Source organism: Aptenodytes patagonicus, chromosome 1 (assembly GCF_965638725.1).
Source record: "Aptenodytes patagonicus chromosome 1, bAptPat1.pri.cur, whole genome shotgun sequence".
NCBI lineage: Eukaryota > Metazoa > Chordata > Aves > Sphenisciformes > Spheniscidae > Aptenodytes > Aptenodytes patagonicus.
In genome coordinates, this window is record NC_134949.1 from 70536286 (window position 1) to 70554768 (window position 18483).

The 18483-nt window shown below is 45.4% G+C and overlaps 1 protein-coding gene across 1 annotated transcript in view; it reads left to right on the forward strand.

The window, feature by feature from the left end:
* Positions 1-276: 276 nt before the first annotated feature.
* The window catches only part of CECR2 (CECR2 histone acetyl-lysine reader), a 47506-nt gene continuing 29299 nt past the window's right edge, over positions 277-18483 (forward strand). Inside the window, exon 1 of the mRNA XM_076341586.1 lies at positions 277-346. The gene's annotated coding sequence lies outside the window, so the exon portion shown is untranslated. The remainder of the gene's footprint in view (positions 347-18483) is intronic.

Here is an 18483-nt window from a genome sequence, read left to right on the forward strand (position 1 = left end):
TTTCCATTAGTCTTCTGGCTGGAGAGTGACATTCAGTAAAAGCCTTTCAAGGTCTTCCCATAAACTCTTGCAATGAAGAGGTAGTAGTAGCAGTATTTTTAATGATGGGGAAGGTTGGCTTACCCAGCGTATGCTCTGCTGCTGTACACGTCCTTGAGGCTGATTGGGTCTTTTTGGTCCTGATCAGCCAGCAGTAAATTTTAAGGAATTAGTTTGATGGTTGGAATTTTTTTCTCCTTTCTGCTCATTAGGAACTGGAAGCTGCTCTTCACAGGGATGATGTGGAGTTTATCAGCGACCTGATCGCCTGCCTTCTTCAAGGTTGCTATCAGCGCAGAGACATCACGTGAGTAACCTCGCTCTACGGCTTAAGCGCTTTGCAAGGGGAGCTAATTAACATGGTCGCGGGGATGTTTCACAGCTTTAGAGTGATGACATGGCAGTGACTGGCAGCCACCAGCAATCAAGCCAGATGCTTCACCGAGTGGAAGGGAATTCCAGCTCTTCTTGGGCTGAATTGTAGGTTTTTAATTTTACAGACCTGTTGTTAAGCAAACTTCTTTATTCAGGTCCCATGCAAATCTGTTTGATGCTCTGCTGTAGCACTAGCGCATACAGTGAACATTCACATCTGCTGTTATGCTCTGCACTCCATTTGGTCAAATTAGTGATATCACAGTGAGCCTTTAAATCATCGCATATGTTTTCAACGTTTTATATGTATTGCATAGAATAAGACTTGCTGCTCTGCAGCCACCTCACTTGCATTGAAGATCCCGTTGCTTTACAGAGGGACAATCGTAATTATTTTCTTGGAAATAAGAGGAGTATTGGAATCGGTTCAGTTGCAGGATGTTGGAAGTGATTTGACACGTTCTTTTGATGTTTTGACATCCAGTGACACTTTGTTAGTGTCCACCAAAGTAGCCTCCCGAAATAAGACATCTGTAGAACATCATTCTTTAGAGGATCACCACTCATGCAGTGAAATGTGCTTCCAGTGATAACGAAGGCTTGTTGCAGTGTGTTTTATTTGTTCTTCTGTGAATCATGTTAATAGCAAAGCATAATTGTGGAGATGAAGACGGCTTGGCAACACTTGCAGTTGCTTAGAAGAGGTGTTAAGCAATCCTGCTCCCTAAGATTCCCCTGTTGTGCAGAGGCTTAGGCTGGCGCATAGGCATAATTGCAGGTGCTTGCATTGAAAGCTCTATTTCTAATTAACTGATTATGTTCAACAAAATTTATATAGTTTATTTTTTTATATATATCTGCCACTTAAGTAAGTTCTCTTGCATTGCTGGGTTGGCATTCAGCATAAGTGGGTATCAGGACCTGAACTGATATCAGCTGCACTGCATTTACTGTCTCTGAATGAAACTGATCTGATGAGAAGCTTGATTGTAAAGGGACTGCAATTGCGTACACCTCCTTCATCAAAATAGTCACAAAGCAATATAATCTTGCTTATAAACATGCAGCAAGTTTATTTCTACCAGAAAGTAGTGGTTTAAGTGTTTTGCCCACCTTAATCAGCTCAGCCTCGTAGAAGCAGTGGAAGATTTGTCTTTGATAAATTTGATAAATTCAAAAGTCTGAGGATCTCCTCAACTCTCCAGATCTAAGAGTGTCTACTTAGCAGTTGCACCGTCTAATTGCCTCACCTTTCTCAATATTTTACCTAACAAAAGTCAGGGATGAATCATGGGTGAGTCGTTAGGCATTGCCAAGTTGTCTGTCTGTCTGGGGAAGTTTACACGTGTACACATGCGTATACACTCGTGCAGTTACTTGACTCGCCTGGCAGCTCAACAACGTGTAGTTATTCCATATGGCGTGAAGGTCCCACTTTGTGCCTGTGTAGATAAAGCCTCGGTTAAGTTTGGGATGCAAAAGCTGCAAGGAGGTAACGTTATTGCAGAAGGAAGAGCTGCTAACCCAACCGTGGTTTTGTGCAGCCTAGTCAGGGTGCATATGTGGCATAGGTAGGTACCTACGTAGCTGTTGCTGTGTGTCTGTCCATGTACGAGAGGAGCCATAGGGCACACAGGAGTGTGAAGTCACGTAGTGAAGTCGTGAGAACTTACACATCACCCGAATGGTCGTGCTAGGGAAAGCATGAGGTGCCTGAAGGAGAAAGCAGCTGCACCTTTTCTACAGCACCTCCCGTAGAAGGGGACTACCTCGTGGGCAGGGGAATAACGAGAAAAGTCTTCTCTGCAGAGGCGATGGGGAAAAGAGCACAGCAGGAGCAGTGAGGTGGAAATGGCTGAAGGAATATACCAGGAAAACTGCCTGGAGCCACTGGGATGTTAGGGAGGTGGGCTCTGAAGCTCTGCAGAGGAAGCAATGGGGGAGGCTACCTGGAAATAGAGGGAAAGGTGCTGTATGCAGAGGGATGTCATGAAGGAAGAAGCATTAAGATGTAGTCTAAACATGGAAATCTGTATGTAAATGAGAATAAAAATGATGGCTTGGATACACTTCTTAGAAACAAACTTTCCCCACTGTTTGTTTCACACTTGCAAACCAGCCACCGAATGTTTATCCAAAATGAATGTGTGTTTTTAAAGCCTAAAATTCTCCTTGTTCCTTACACATTTATTTCCAACGCCTTTGTTCCCTCTAACCTGAGTTTGAGAGGCATAGGCCTTGGCTGATGCACAGCTTCCCTACTGTATCTAGTTTGTCCCCAGTTAATGGTAAGGAGTTGAGCCTCTAATTGATTTTCTGAGTGCTCAGCGGACGTGCAAATGTAAGAGGCAGAATTTGTGTGGAGTTTAGATTTGGCTTTTCACAATGGGCCAGGACTCCATATTTTTCTGTTGCAGACAGATAGTAGGTATTTGTCTTGCGTGGGAAAAATGAGCAGTTTCACAGACCATCACAATGGCATTACAGCAGCGATTTCTCCAGTCATTTGTGCTCCGCATCCTTGTGCTGAGGCTGTGAGCTGTTAATATTTAGGCTGCAGACTTTGCTCCCTGTTGCACCTCAGAGGGGAAGGGAGGAGCTTGTTCTCATCCTTGTTCTTGGGCTGGAGCACTGCGGCTCAAGCACAAGATGCTTCATATAACTTCATGTAAAACATAGTTTACCTCTCCGAGGGGTTTTGAGGTTTAATTAGTTTTGGATCATGTCTTACCTCTTTGATGGCCAAAATGTTATCTGCCTATGCTTTCTCACAGTCTGTCTGGGAGCAGCTTGTAGTTCTTGTCACATCTGTTTTGATGGCGTGCAGAACTTGTGGCGGAGCTGGGCTGCCTGGCTTTAATCATGCATCATAGAGGGGTATAAAACTGTCACATACCTTTGCTAATTATAATGTGCTCTCAAGTAATTTTGGAAGTGGAACCTAGCTGAGAGCCCTTCTAATGCACAATTTAACATACTCTAGGTTGATTTGCTTATTATTCTTTGAAAAAAAATGAGATTAATACTTTTGTAGGGTTCTGTGATTCTTGGTTTTGAAGTAGGGCAACTTTGCCTTGGTTTTGATATTCTTTGTGACAGACTTTTTAAAAAAAAGAATTACATACAAGAGAGAGACTGTTTTTTACCCTGCTTGGTGGTTAAGGAGTGTTGAATGTCTGGTAACTTAAGAATTTCTTTGAGTTATGGATATCTGTGTTTAACTACAGAGACTACTTAATGGGATGCCACATGATATTCTCCAAATTCTTACTTATCATAACCTATCATAGCTGTTAGGAGCACTCTTCATTGACCTGGTTCTTGCCGTGTTAAGCACTGTAGAAGTACAGAACAAAAAAAACAGTAGTTTGCATTTCTGGCTTCTAGCATCTTTAGCGATGACCCTGTAGCTGTTCTTGCCTGGCACTGGGTGGTTTGAGCACTTGGCCAGGACAGTTTCCCTGTTGCTCTCCTCTTTTTGCTTTGACCCAAAATGCTTTTGTGCCATGATCTGCAGCTTTTGTTGTTTTATAAATAGCCTTCATAGTATTCATATACCATATGTACCATCTAACTACTAACCACATAATAACTAATATCCTTGAAGCTTTTTATATGATCTCTCTGCTCAGTTTTATGCTATAGGCACCGTTTGGTTTGATGCCAGTGAGTTTACCCATACATTTTTCCTGCCTCCAGCTTTTGTGCACAGGCCTTGAAATGCCTATCTTTTCTTTTAATTGTTTCAAAATGCAACTGCCTGGAATGTGGGGAGTGATGAGGGAGAAAACTCATAATAGAATTTGGGGGTTTATAAAAAAAAAAAAAAAAAATTAAGCAGTTTGGAAAAAATACTGGTGCTTGCTTCAGATTCTCTGTGATATAAATTGGGCAGCTGCATAGTCCCTAGGGGCTGCCACTTTAATTCCAGCAGGAAATGCGATGTGATGACTTGTATCAAGACAGGAAGATCAGAGCTTCAGCTAACGGCAACAGCCACAGCAGGAGCCTTCTGCAGCTGTTTTTAAGTAAGAAGTGATGGTGTGACATGGATGTGCACACTCAACTAAAATAATCCAGAAAAGCTCCCGCTGTTCAGCATTTCTTTGGGTGAAACTCATTCTTCACTGCTCTGTTATTGCATTTTTGCTATTTTTCTAATGTGATGGCATAAAAAGTTTCACTGACTTTATTATATTTCTCTTTGGGAGACGTTTTGTACACTGCTGTTGTCTCTTGAAAAACATTTAATTGCTTTTTCTTATAACATGTTTTATTTTTTATTTTTTCAACATGGACAAAGGTGCCAGAAAGTGAGGAGGAACAAAAACAATATCTCTGCTCTTGCCTATGCCCCATGAGATTTGATTTTTTTTTAATACCCTGAGAGATTGGTCCATCACTGTAGCTGAAACCTATCTAATTGACTCTGTGGCACCACAGACAGCATTTGCTTCCTTAGGAACCTCAATTATTTTTTTTCTTGTTACTTCTTCCCTTAATGCATTGGAATTTTTTTTTCCCAGGTGGATCATCTGTTTTGCGCCCACCTTAAGTTCTTTCTGGATCTGTAAACTAACCTTGGAGTCTTTGGCTTGTAGTTTGCACCTGGTTTGTTCTAATATAAAGGGTAAAGGAGTCCAGGAAGGCTGGACATTCTTCAAGAAGGAAATCTTAAAGGCGCAGGAGCAGGCCGTCCCCATGTGCCGAAAGACGAGCTGGTGGGGAAGAAGACCGGCCTGGCTGAACAGAGAGCTTTGTCTGGAACTCAGGAAAAAAAGGAGAGTTTATGACCTTTGGAAGAAGGGACAGGCAACTCAGGAGGACTACGAGGATGTTGTGAGGTTATGCAGGGAGAAAATTAGAAGGGCCAAAGCCCAGCTAGAACTTAATCTGGCTACTGCCGTAAAAGACAATAAAAAATGTTTCTATGAATACATTAGCAACAAAAGGAGGGCTAAGGAGAATCTCCATCCTTTACTGGATATGGGGGGAAACATAGTTACAAAGGATGAGGAAAAGGCCGAGGTACTTAATACCTTCTTTGCCTCAGTCTTTAACAGTAAGACCAGTTGTTCTCTGGGTACCCAGCCCCCTGGAAGACAGGGACAGGGAGCGGAATGAAGCCCCCGTAATCCAAGGGGAAATGGTTAGCGACCTGCTACACCACTTAGACACACACAAGTCTGTGGGGCCGGATGGGATCCACCCAAGGGTACTGAGGGAGCTGGGGGAAGTGCTCACCAAGCCACTTTCAATCCTTTATCAGCAGTCCTGGCTAACCGGGGAGGTCCCAGTTGACTGGAGGTTAGCAAATGTGATGCCCATCTACAAGAAGGGCTGGAAGGAGGATCTGGGGAACTACAGGCTTGTCAGTCTGACCTCGGTGCTGGGGAAGATTATGGAGCAGATCATCTTGAGTGCCGTCAGGCGGCACGTGCAGGACAACCAGGTGATCAGGCCCAGTCAGCACGGATTCATGAAGGGCAGGTCCTGCTTGACTAACCTGATCTCCTTCTGTGACAAGGTGACCTGCTTAGTGGATGAGGGAAAGGCTGTGGATGTTGTCTACCTAGACTTTAGCAAAGCCTTTGACACCGTTTCCCACTGCGTTCTCCTGGAGAAACTGGCTACTTGTGGCTAGGACGGGCGTACTCTTTGCTGGGTAAAAAAGTGGCTGGACGGCCAGGCCCAAAGAGTTGTGGTGGATGGAGTTACATCCAGTTGGCAGCTGGTCACAAGTAGCGTTCCCCGGGGCTCAGTACTGAGACCAGTTCTGTTTAATATCTTTATCAATGATCTGGACGAGGGGATCGAGTGCACCCTCAGTAAGTTTGCAGACGACACCAAGTTGGGCGGGAGTGGTGATCTGCTTGAGGGTAGGAAGGTTCTACAGAGGGATCTGGACAGGCTGGATCGATGGGCCCAGGCCAACTGTATGAGATTCAACAAGACCAAGTGCCGGGTCCTGCACTTGGGTCACAACAACCCCATGCAGCACTACAGGCTTGGGGAAGAGTGGCTGGAAAGCTGCCTGGAGGAAAAGGACCTGGGGGTGTTGGTCGACAGCCGGCTGAACATGAGCCGGCAGTGTGCCCAGGTGGCCAAGAAGGCCAATGGCATCCTGGCCTGTATCAGAAATAGTGTGGCCAGCAGGACTAGGGAAGTGATTGTGCCCCTGTACTCGGCACTGGTGAGGCCGCACCTCGAATACTGTGTTCAGTTTTGGGTCCCACACTACAAGAAAGACATTGGAGGTGCTGGAGTGTGTCCAAAGAAGGGCAATGAAGCTGGTGAAGGGTCTAGAGAACAAGTCTTGTGAGAAGCGGCTGAGGGAACTGGGGTTGTTTAGCCTGGAGAAAAGGAGGCTGAGGGGAGACCTCATCGCTCTCTACAACTACCTGAAAGGAGGTTGTAGCGAGGTGGGAGTCAGTCTCTTCTCCCAAATAACAAGCAATAGGACAGGAGGAAATGACCTCAAGTTGCACCAGGGGAGGTTTAGATTGGACGTGAGGAAAAATTTCTTCACCGAAAGGGTTGTCAAGCATTGGAACAGGCTGCCCAGGGAAGTGGTTGAGTCACTATCCCTGGAGGTATTTAAAAGACGTGTAGATGTGCTTAGGGACATGGTTTAGTGGTGGACTTGGCAGTGTTAGGTTAACAGTTGGACGATGATCTTAAAGGTCCTTTCCAACATAAATGATTCTATGATTCTATGACTATGGATAATAAGAGGATATTCCTTAACTCCTCTTCCCTCTCCCGCAATTGTCTTAATTATTTCTCTCATACCCTTAGTGGTGGCATTGAGAAATACTCCCAGTATGGCATTTGAAGAGCTATATTCCCTACTTGTTGAATTGCCAATCAAGAATACTGCCTCTTTTCTGCTTATTTTCTAATGCTTGTTCTGTAATCACTTATTTGAGCTTTCATCAGAAAGAGATAAGGGATAATCTGAAATCTTCTAACCCATCAGGGCAGAATGCCCATTTCCGAGGACTGTGTTTAATAGCTCTGAGTATTTTGCTGCTTCCTTCTGCTTTGTCACTTTTGTCCATCCTTGTCCTTTATTCTGTGTGGACTGTGTCTTAACAGGCTACTTTGGGGGTTACCCCAGGTCTCATGTTTTGGTAGAAGTGCCCTCAATAAAACACTTAACATCTTGAAACTGCCCTTCTGCATGTGACTACGTGAGCTGTGTCCTTTAAGAACTGCTGTATGTTGGTCTGGTCTAGGGGATAAAGTGGCAGGTCAACTGGGATAGCTGGCAAACCAATGCCAAGTTTTCAGTCTCTTGGATACTGTGGTGAGCCGGGCTGCAGGAATAGCTAAGCCAAGGTACTAAGACAATCTGAATGAATCCAACACTTCAGTCGGTGCCATAACATCTGGAGCAGCCAGCCTAAGCTCAGTCGCAGCAGACCTGGGGACCACCACCTTTTGGAAAGAGTTTTAACAGCCGGCTCTTGCAGCTGTGCCAGTGACCTTGATTATAACAACTGTTTCAATGGCCCGGCCACAAAGCACCTCACTAACTCAGAATCATATTCATGAATGCCAAGTGAATATCAACAAGATCAGCATTATTTACAGTCTGACTTTTAACAAGTGCTGCCTTGCATACATCATGGAGATTGGTGGATGGCCTCTGGAATCGACCCAGTATCATCAGCGCAGGAGATACCGTGAGGGGGCAAGGGAGATGAAGTGGCTACGTTGCTCGTCTTGAATCTAATATTAATATTTATTATAATAATAGCCAAGCCATGCAAGGTGAGCCTTTTAAAGGGTAAAAAGTGAAAATGAGGCAGCTGGCAGGTGTTGGGAAAGGAAGGATGAGATTACAGCAGTAAAATAACACGGTCATTCAGAGATTAATGAGTAGCACAGTGGAATAAAATTATAGAGTTCAAGTATAAATAAAGCTGAGTAAATGTCTTTGATTCTCAGATGGATAAAATGAATCTTTAAAGAAGAGTTTGAAGAAAAGTTGGTAGCACATTCTGGAAGTACTGTTCCATAGGTGTGGTGGAGAATAAGGAATGAAAATGGTGGAAGAAAAAGAGACCGTGAAAGCTGTGCTGTTATTGTCAGGGCAGATGGATGAGAGGCAAATAGAAGGAAGAAGACAAAGAGTGATGGAGAGAGAGGGACAGGATGTGGAAGTTCTCTCCACGTGAAGCCTTTGCCCTCACTTTTGAGACTTGCATTTCAAGATAGTGATGCTCCAAACCATCGGTCCAGGATTTTTGCTCCAGTACGGTTGGTTTTGCAGGCCACCTCCCGGCACCTCAGCCAGGTTCAGAAACCGATCTTTAGTCCAAGGGTGAATATTGGAGAAGTTCTGAAATTATTTACTTGGAGCCTTTTAGCCCCAGTGAGCTTGATGAACGGCTGGGGCAGCTGCTGGCCAGTTGCTAAGCCACTACGATGATTTGGTGTGTCATGTCAGTCTCTGTTCTAAGTCACCTATACTTTTAATTTTTCTCTCATTTTACCTTCCATCCTTCGTCAGTTTCTTTCTGGCTCAACCAGTGTAGTGGTTTAAGCTTTAGAGAAAAGAAGAGGAAAACCCTGTTCTGAAATGAATCCCAAAAGGGACTTCTTTAGGACCCATTTATTTATCTGTAAAAACTTGGTTTTATCCATTGTCCCCAGAAACTTGTAATATGTGGGGCTCGTTCTAAGTAATGAATTTGACAAGCTTGTTTGCTTCAAGGCAACCCCACGCTAGGTATTTTTTGCCTCAGAAGAGACTCTCTTCTCCCACATCAAGCATATTTTTCTATGAGCAGCATGGCACATAAGGGTTTGTTTCATATGGATTTGTGCCATAATACACGCATGTGTCCTATTTCCCCATCATCATCAAGACAATAACTCTAGCTTCTTCCCCACAGTGCTCGTCATCACTGTAATACCCTAAGGTCCTCTCCACAGCCCCTAAACAATCGGAAGAGCTTATGGCGCAGCAATACTGTTGTGTTTCCTTATGGCTATGAATTGGGAGCATGCTTTCTGTTGATGGGCACTAGGAATGAACAATGCAGCATTAAGCTGGCTTCACTTGTTCTTCAAGGATCCAGGAATGAATAGTAAGTAATGATCCTCTTCCAGTCTGAATGCGGGGCACAGTGAGCCTCATTCCTATTTGTTCTTTGAGAATATAGGAGATGTATTTGGGTCTTTTGTAAGTTAATCAGCTCCAACTCCCAAGGGCTGATCTGCTCTTCAGAAAGAATGTCACCATCAAGTAACAGTAGTAGAAAGAAGAAAGCACGTGGATGAAAATTGGCAAGCGTGGATTGAAGCCTGGTTAGGCGCAGGTGAAGGTAATTGATGGGAGAGGTGAAATGCCATCGCAGACCAACCAAAGCACTTGCTGTCTTACCAGGTCAGTTCACAAGGTGAAAGTTGGGCTCTAGGTACATTCCTTTATTCTGGACCATCCAGAAAGCTGTGTTCATCCCTCCTGAGATAGAGACTACTATGGCTTGATCTTCATTTCATCACGTCTGGAGTGGCTTGTTGTTGGGCATACACTGTGTGGTTGGTTGTCAAGGTCACACAGAATAAGACACAAAACAAGGGGGAAAAAAACTCCATGCCTTAAGAGTCGAAGTGTGCACATGGAGGCAGTGTGTGGCAAGAGCAGAGCACGCAGCAGCAGTTCTCACACTCTCTCGCTGTGTCTGTGTGGCCGTCGAGATCCCTCCCTTAAGGACTGCAGTCAGTGCAGTGATCAGCCTGTCTTTTCCAGGTCAGATCAGTATATGCTGGCTATACACCCAGCATGCATGAACCAAAGTCTCCCTTAGCAGAACCCTTCAAAGCAGTAGCTGGCAGCCCGTGTCTTACCAGGCTTCTCACCCCACACCAGTGTTACCCAAATCTACCCCCGCACTGATTGACAGAGTTGGCTTCCCCCAAGGTACTTGTTTCCCTCTTGAGCACCCAGATCCTTCTCTCTCCCTTTTTATTGTATCTAACAACCTGTAACTAGTTCTTGGGTTAGTTAATAAATAGTTCTAACACTAGTTCTTTTTGTTTTCCTTTTTGATCCTTCAAGAGATTGCCTTTTGTTATTCAAAGCCGAAGGTACTTGACACAGAAGCAACGCAGAAGCCCCCAGGCTTCAAATGCTGTTTTGGCTGTGGGATCGTTATGCCTATAAGTGATTCCCATCCTCAGTGTCTGATAAGCCTTGGGGAAGAATTGGGCAGAGAAGAATGCAGCACTCCGAATTCCTGAGGGGTGCTGAGAGGCATCCATCCATGCTGGGACTGGAGGAGTTTCACCTGCTGATCAGGGCCTTTTAGGATCAGCATTTCACCCTGCCTAGGGACCCTCCTGCCTTTGTCTGACTTCCTTTACAAGGCTGACAAAAATCTGGCCTCCTATCTGGGGGGGGGGGGGGGGAAGGTACCTCCCTTTGTTAAGTTGTGCTCAGAAATGTCCAGGTCAGACGGTTTTGTTTTGAGGCCCACGAACTGCTCCTCCAGCTCTAAAACTGACCCCGGGAACTGCTGTGTCTCAGATTTATTACCTCGAGAGCATGTGCTCTGAGGAGAACCTACATTCTTTGTTTTTCCATTGCATCCAAAAAGTGACATAATTTACTGATACCATTAAGTCTGTCAGTGCCATCAAGCCTGCTGCCTGCTGATGTGCCTGTAAAGTCTCCAGTTCAGCATCAGTATTGCTTAATCTTCTCTTGGTGATCTTATGCTTCACCAGGAGACCAGCTGTGCCCTGAGGATCAGTGCATTCTTCCTTCAGCTGGCTGTCTTACTTTGCACCTCTGTCTTGTGTACTGGTATCACCAACCTCAGTACTGATCGTCATGACATCTCATCACTGTTATCTTTCTGTCCTTCAGTACCAGCCTACACTCCAGTGCCTTCAGTACACACCCTGGTGTTGGCTCTGAGACTCAGGACCTCTCATGTGCCTCCTGCCATTCTGCCTTTGCCAGTGATGTCTGTTACTTCTTTTCTGATTTTGAGCCTGACAGAAAACTCTGCACTTCAGGGTCTCAGGAGATACTTACCACTTTATCTGAGTATACTGTCAGGGAAAAATTAGTGTTCCCAGTCTAGCTGCCGTGATAGATCTCGTTGGATAGGGGATCATTGGGCTCCGGCTCTCCTCAGCTCTCCGACTCTGTTCGCTAGCATGCCAGGGAATTCATTGCTTAATGAAAGCCATTTTCCCTGGCCCTTCCACAGCCAAGATCAATGTCGTTACATGGTGAGAGATGACATACACTTAGACATCTCCCTTGTATCCTCCCACAGTATCACATGCCAGCTTGACACCAAACTTTCTCCAGGCATGACAGACATTTTCAGTTCTGTCATTAATTTATCTTAGGTTCTTGGGGTGAGATAACTTCTTTCCTTGGTCCTTTCCACCTCGAACATAATGTGTGATGGGCATCAGCACTGGTACCACCCTGTTCTAGTACCAGCTCTGCCTCCCTTTCTGAGTAAAGCTTCGGTAACTGATACTGCCTCTTTCTTGGGCTTCCTTGGCTCAACAGATTGATTCCTCAAGGCAGAAAAAGAGCGGCTGACACTGCTGGCGACACGCATCTTGTCTCCTCTATGACTGATGGACTGTCCAGTGCAAGCCCTGATAAAGAAGCAGAAACCACTTATTGCTTGATGGACACTCAAGTCTTCTTCCCATTCAGACAGGCAGGATATCTGACAGACCGTCTTACCAGGAGTTTTCTGCAGGTTCTTATATATTTCCAGATGCACAGTATTTTACAATTTCAGCCATAATCTCAGGGAACTGAGGTCTGTATTTTTAGGCAAGAAGAGAAAACGTAGCTGCAATTCCATCTGCTTTCCTCCATGCTGGAGCTGTGGTGCATGTTTCAACACAATGGTAGGTAGGAAAATGCATGTTAGTGGCTGATTACAGAGCTGGTTTCCTCTTGGAGTTTAAACTTCCCCTTGCTGCTTTCATGGGTTGTACATCACACTGAATGCAACTGATTTGTTATTGCACCCTTTGACTAATGGTTTCAGGGTAGTATCTTAAAGGTAAAATTGAATAAATGGTGAAGTACAGAGTATCTGTGGGGTTAGTATGCTGGCAAAGCTGGGCAGGTGTGTTTAAACACACCTTTGGTGTGAACATGGTCATCCTGAGTCAAACCCAACAATACCCATGGAAAACAGCATAATCATACTTAATTAATTGTATTTATGCAGTTACAATTAAGGAAGAAGACAATTTTTTAAAACTGTCTCAAATCGTCTCTTCTTTGTATTCATGCAAGGTAAATAATCCTTTCTGTTCATCTATTGCTACCTTAATTCATGTTTTCACAAATATATATGGCAATACTGTTTGCTTACCACAGTGATGTTTCAGGATCTTTTAGCAGAATTATTTTTCCCCCTGTTTAATCCAGTTATCCAACCCATTGATTTGTCATTATCAGTTTTCACTCAGATTGCGGCCTTAGTAGTGGGGGAGGGGGGTCCTTCTTCTCTGTCCATACCACTACCCCAAAACCCTGTATGCATTGAGAGCACAAGTCTTCACTTCATGGAGACTCTGCAGAGACTCACTGACTTTGAGAGAAAGGTTGAGCTGGCATTGAAAAACAAACTGGTAGTCATGACATTTTAAGTTTTATTTTAATCCCATGAATATTCTCTGAATCTGTCTGGGCAGCATACACATCCTCCTGCTCATCCTCTTTGACCCCAGGACTTTCTCTTCCTTTGGTACCATATGCCTTCAGCTGTTGTTTGGGATGTTTCTGGCTGCTCTGGTTTTATTGCTGCTCGTATTCTTATTTCTTCTTTTCCCTAATCAAACAACACAAACACGCAAGCAGCCCTTGCTCCTATCTAAAAATCAAATGCAGGCCCCCGCACCCAGTGTGCATCTAGTTAACCATATGTGTCTTCCTCATCCTCCAAGTCCTACATAATCCACCAGGCTTGGCAAATCCAACCCCTCTTTCCTCCAATGCTTCACATCTTCACACCAATTGCTTTCTTTCTCTGGCTTACTTGGCCAAATAGGCTGCTGGTCTCTTGAGACGGGGAGATGGATGCTGGGCATCTGCTCGCTTCTTCCTGGTATTGTGATGGGGAGGGAGAGGGGGAGCAACAGAGAGGCAGATACGGGCAGTAAGGAGCAGCTGGGTGTAGGTGGAAGAAGGGCCATCAGCGCCTTCAGATTGTGTTTCCTTCACCAAAAATCACTTTCACCTTCTCACACGGCAGGAGAAGCAACAACATGCCTCTTTGTTGCCTCCCTGTGCCTTGAGGTGTTAGAGGTAGGACAACCGCACAAAACGCTTGTGGCCCCTCCTGCTGATCCTGGGGATGGTGACGAAAATAGAGCAGCCCTGGCTCACAGAAGGGTGCTTGGAGCTCCTGCAAGCAGGGAGACAGAAAATGACAGGACAGTTCAAAGTAACAGGTATGTGTGATTTCTCCTGCCGGTGCTGCCTTTCTCTCACACAGCCCAATTAACAGGGGTCACAGAGCACTGATTAGCTGCCTTGGCGTTTTGTGAACATAAAGCAGTGAAAAATCCAGGGTGAATGGGGGAGAGAAGATCAAATAGACACTTATCTCAGCACTCCTGCCTGTCCCCGGCATTTGCCAGCCTAAGGGAAGAGCCTTTTCAGAACAGGCCAACGCGGGACTGTGCTATATCTGCGCCGATATCTCTGCGGCTTTTCTGCCTTCTCTCAGCGAAATAACAAACAAGTCACTCCCAGCGGCTGTGTCATGCATAGCGTGGTTGCTAGATAAAAGCAGAATCACAGGAGAAGCGTGGACCACAGGCAGCTGGGGAAGATCAGAGCATGCCCTTTTGCCACACTGGTGTGTGAGATGAGTTCAGTTCCTACATCTGGCGTCTCCTTTTGGAGGGGTGGACATGCTGTCTCCTGTCCCTCGTGTGAGGGAAAAGGGGTGGAAGGCAGCACATATCAGCTCACAGTATGTAAAAGGGCATCTCCATCTAATTCAGGAGTTGGTGAGTGTGGTCTAGTAGTGCTAAAGAGCCCAAGCTGGAAACTTCCTTGGTTGCTCAGTTTTTCTGCCACGACTGGGGGGAGAAGTCTGCACGAGCAGACCTGGAACCTCCCTGAAGGGTGGGCAGTTGTGGTGACCTTGTGGCTTCCCCTTCTTCCTTCGTGCTCCCCTTTTTTGGGGGAAGCAAAGCGACGCTCCCACTTCAGCTGTCATACCCAGGTTAAGTGGCTGCACTTGCTTCTGTCAAGCCAGCACATGCTCCTGTGGTGTGATCCCTTATTAGACTAGACAGCCCACATCAGCTCTCCATTCTCTCTGCCTCCCTGGAGACACTGCCTCGCTCCATAGCTGTTCCTATTCTGCTTCTCTGTGGGGTACAGCATATCTGCCAGCTCCTCTTCCGGCTTCCCCAGTTTTTATTGTATGGAAGATCACTTGAGGTAAGATGGAGGGAGACAAGGAGCAGAAGTGGGGTATTCTTAGCTGCTGACAACCTTGGTTTTTCTTAGCTGACTTTTTCCCTCTCCTAAACATGAACAGTTTAGGAGTTCAGCTGGGAAGGCAGTGGATTCTTTGGCATTCAACCACGTAAATTAGATTTCCTTAGCAAGATCGAGCAGCCCTTCTGCTGGAGAACCTCCTGTCCTAACTGTATTATCATGTTGGAGGAAAGGTCCAGAACCCTGATGTCTTCTCTAAGCATCTCTTCAGCATATTCTTGGGGGCGGTCTCAGTGCCACATTTGAGCTCTGGAAGCAAGTTATGGGGTGGACAAGTGAGGGGCAGGGAACAGGAATTGCTAGGGTGCTGAATTTACTCTGCTGTCCTCTACTTGTGTGGAAAACTTGGGAGTATCTTTCATGGACGTGGAAACCTCTGATAACTCATGTTTCAGACTGCCAAGTCCAGGAGTTAGACCAGATTGCTCTAGGGAAGAGCTGCTGCTACTTAACGTTAGCTAACCAGCTATTTTTTTGTCCTTATGGTTTGAAACAAAACCACGATTGTAATGTAGAAAGTTCAGCAAGGGTGAAGACAAAGGTCACTGTATGTAGAGCTCAGTGCAATCCACACTGATTCTTCAAGGGTCTTTCTCCTCTTTCACTGACAAGGTCCTGAATGGCCACACAGGTAAGCCACAGAATTACTCGAGGTTTGGGCAGCGTCTGCATTCAGAAAACTAGTTCTAGCTAGAAGTGGAGGACAAGAGGCAGGCCTGTACATGCCTTGTAATCATCTTGTACTCCAACAATCTCTGCTGTCTTTCCGACTCTGGGAGGAGAAACTTCACTCTGGAACCTTGATAAGCCCAGTTTAATTTTTTGTCCCCCTATTTTGTGATCTCATTCAGGGTCCATTAATGTAAGCTGTCCTCCTTTTGTTGACAGCCCCTTGTAGGCCAGCTGGTCTTCTCCAGGCATGATCAAAAGAGGGCACTGAAAAGCAGGATGAGCCTGGGTGTTTGTTTCCTCCACCACAAGGGCTCTGCCAGGATTGGACCTTGCTGAGGTCTGTCACCAGTTTGGTGTGGCCAGGAGTTATTGCTTCCCTTGAAACTGTCACTGGCTGGAATTTGTGAAGTCTGTCCCCACCAGTGGTGCAGGACAGTGGTGCAACCAGTGGCACTGCTAGTTGAATTGGAAACAAAATGTGGATATTAAAGCTTAAGGTCATGATTCCTGGATCTCCAGTTCCTCGGTCATTTTGCTCTGCTTCAGTGAAGTGTTTTGAAGAGAGGCCCTTCAAGGAGCTTGTTGCTCTTGAGCCGCTGCCAGTCTGATTGCCCTGATGACAAGTTGGCCCATGGTCTGAGGAATACTTGCTTTCTGTTGGCTTGCACACCTTCTGAGTGAGCCGCACACAGAAGGCTTGGAAGGAAATGGGGAATATACCTATCCAACCCTTTTCTCCCTAGAAGGATGGGGTAGTATCTTTTTTTCCCCTGCATCATGCCTGACTTAGTTTCTCAGTAGGGTAAATTGTTTGAAGGTAAAGTACAAGCTGGTCCATAAGGCTTCCTCCCCCACCTCAGCTAAGAAAGCTCATTAATACAGTAAAAAAAAATGTCTCCATTGTTACATGAGAGCTCAAGGTCAGGCTGGTAGTAGTAACTCATATTGCTTCTAAGGTCAGCCTAAGCTTTCTCTTTCTGACAAGCTACGATAGATTGATCATGGGGGCCCTTACATTATTTTTTTCTTCTGAAATAGGCTTTGCTTCTCCTGACCCTGTTAATGATGTTTGACTGAGGTCATCCCAGCAAACCCTGAATCCTTCCCATTACCTTCTAGAGGGCTTGCCTTTGTGCCAAAGCATTGTACGCTTGTTAAGAATTAAGCTTTCCTGATCTCTGCTGTAGCAAAGAAGCTGTCTTCATTGGAGAGGGGAGAAATATCTTGAATGCCATCTGTCAGTTAACGCTCTCATTAACACCTGAGTGACTCCCAACACCAAGCTGGTGCCTTTTTGCCAATTCAGAACTTAAAAGGTGCCAGCCCATAAGGTGAAATATTTTCAGTCCATAAAATTAATTCCATGATAAAACGCCTGTTCTGATAAGAACTTGATTTTTTTTGTTGTTGTTGTTTCTTTTAACTAGAGACATCACAGAGGCAAAAGCGGTTCTCTTGTGTGCTGTGAATTAGATGCCCAAGAAGTCTTTTTTCATTTATTACTGAGAACCTTGTAAAAGCACCACTTGTGCTGGGTGGCTGAGGGAATCCAAGTTTTTTCAGCTTTTAAAGCTTTTACCAGACAGAAGTGTCGCCTCTATGATTTTTCTTACTGGCTAACTCTGTAAAAGGAACTATGGGAGTAATTCTATTCCTGTTTAAATAGTCTTTGAGGGAAAGGCTGAGCTCTCCCAGTCATGTTTTCCATGTTCCTCCCACATACTACTCTTGTGCAGGAGGTGGAGGAGGTCTATTGTTCCTGCTCTCTGTCGTCCTCTGGTTTTGTCAGGGTTCTTGGTTTTAATCTCAAATACAGAACAATATACCGTCTGGGATAAGACATAGGTCAGGCTTGCCATTTTCCCAGCAGTTTTAGCTCAAGAGCGTTCCAGTATTTACTCTTCCGTTGCATTTTGTAAATTAAATGAAACAAGAGACTTAAAACACTGTCAACATGATAGATATTCTAGCTAGTAGGTCCAGGCAATTATTTGGAATCTGAACTTTCAGAAGGCTTATCTGTGTGTGCCAGCAGTATGTGAGCATCGTTGAGAGATTTTTGCCTCCAATATTTCCAACTCCTTACCCTAATGTTTCTTTTAATCCAATATTTACTCCCACAGGGTTGGGGGTTTTTTTTGGGGGGGAGTTAGGGGTTTTTTTGAAGGGAGTGGAGAGGGAGGGGGCTTGTAACAAAATTGGCAGCAATAGACCAGATAGGGAAGTGTGCTGTGACAGTAATTCCACACTCAGGCCATGGCACCCTGCCTGCAGGAAGTGCAGATTGACACGGGGACTCTCTTACTGAATCACTGTTTGGTTTTGCTTTTGGTTTTTTGGCTTGATTTTGTTTACAGTTTCCCAGCCAAGATTTGATTTACTTTGGAGACTTTAAAACTAAAAGCACAAGTCACTCTGCTTCCTCTGGGCACGAGGATAAAAAAAAATTACTGTTTGTGTGTGTGTGCGTACACATAATTCCAGCCCCGACAGTGCTGGGTTTGCCCAGAATGCATTTCACATTGAGTTTCCCCTACAGGGTGTCTGTGGGGCTGGGGTCTGTAGGTGCAGCTGGCCCCTCCCAAGCGTGCACACCAGAAGCTCCGACCAAATTTTTCCATGTAACCTGTCAACCCTGCAAAATTTTCACTCTCTCTTCCAGAGGTCTCCAAAGGAGCCCCTCCAGAAAGCTGGGCACGGTGACGAGCAGCAGGATGGGGGCTTGCTCCACGCGCTGGCCAAGCTTCTTTTTCCGACAACAGTGTGGCCCCGTGCATTAAAACCCTGGGCGATGGGAAGGGTGCCTCTTCTGCGAGCGGGGAAAGCCACCACGGAGGCAGACTGCCGAACTGGGATTGCCAGGCAGGGGGAGGAGTCCT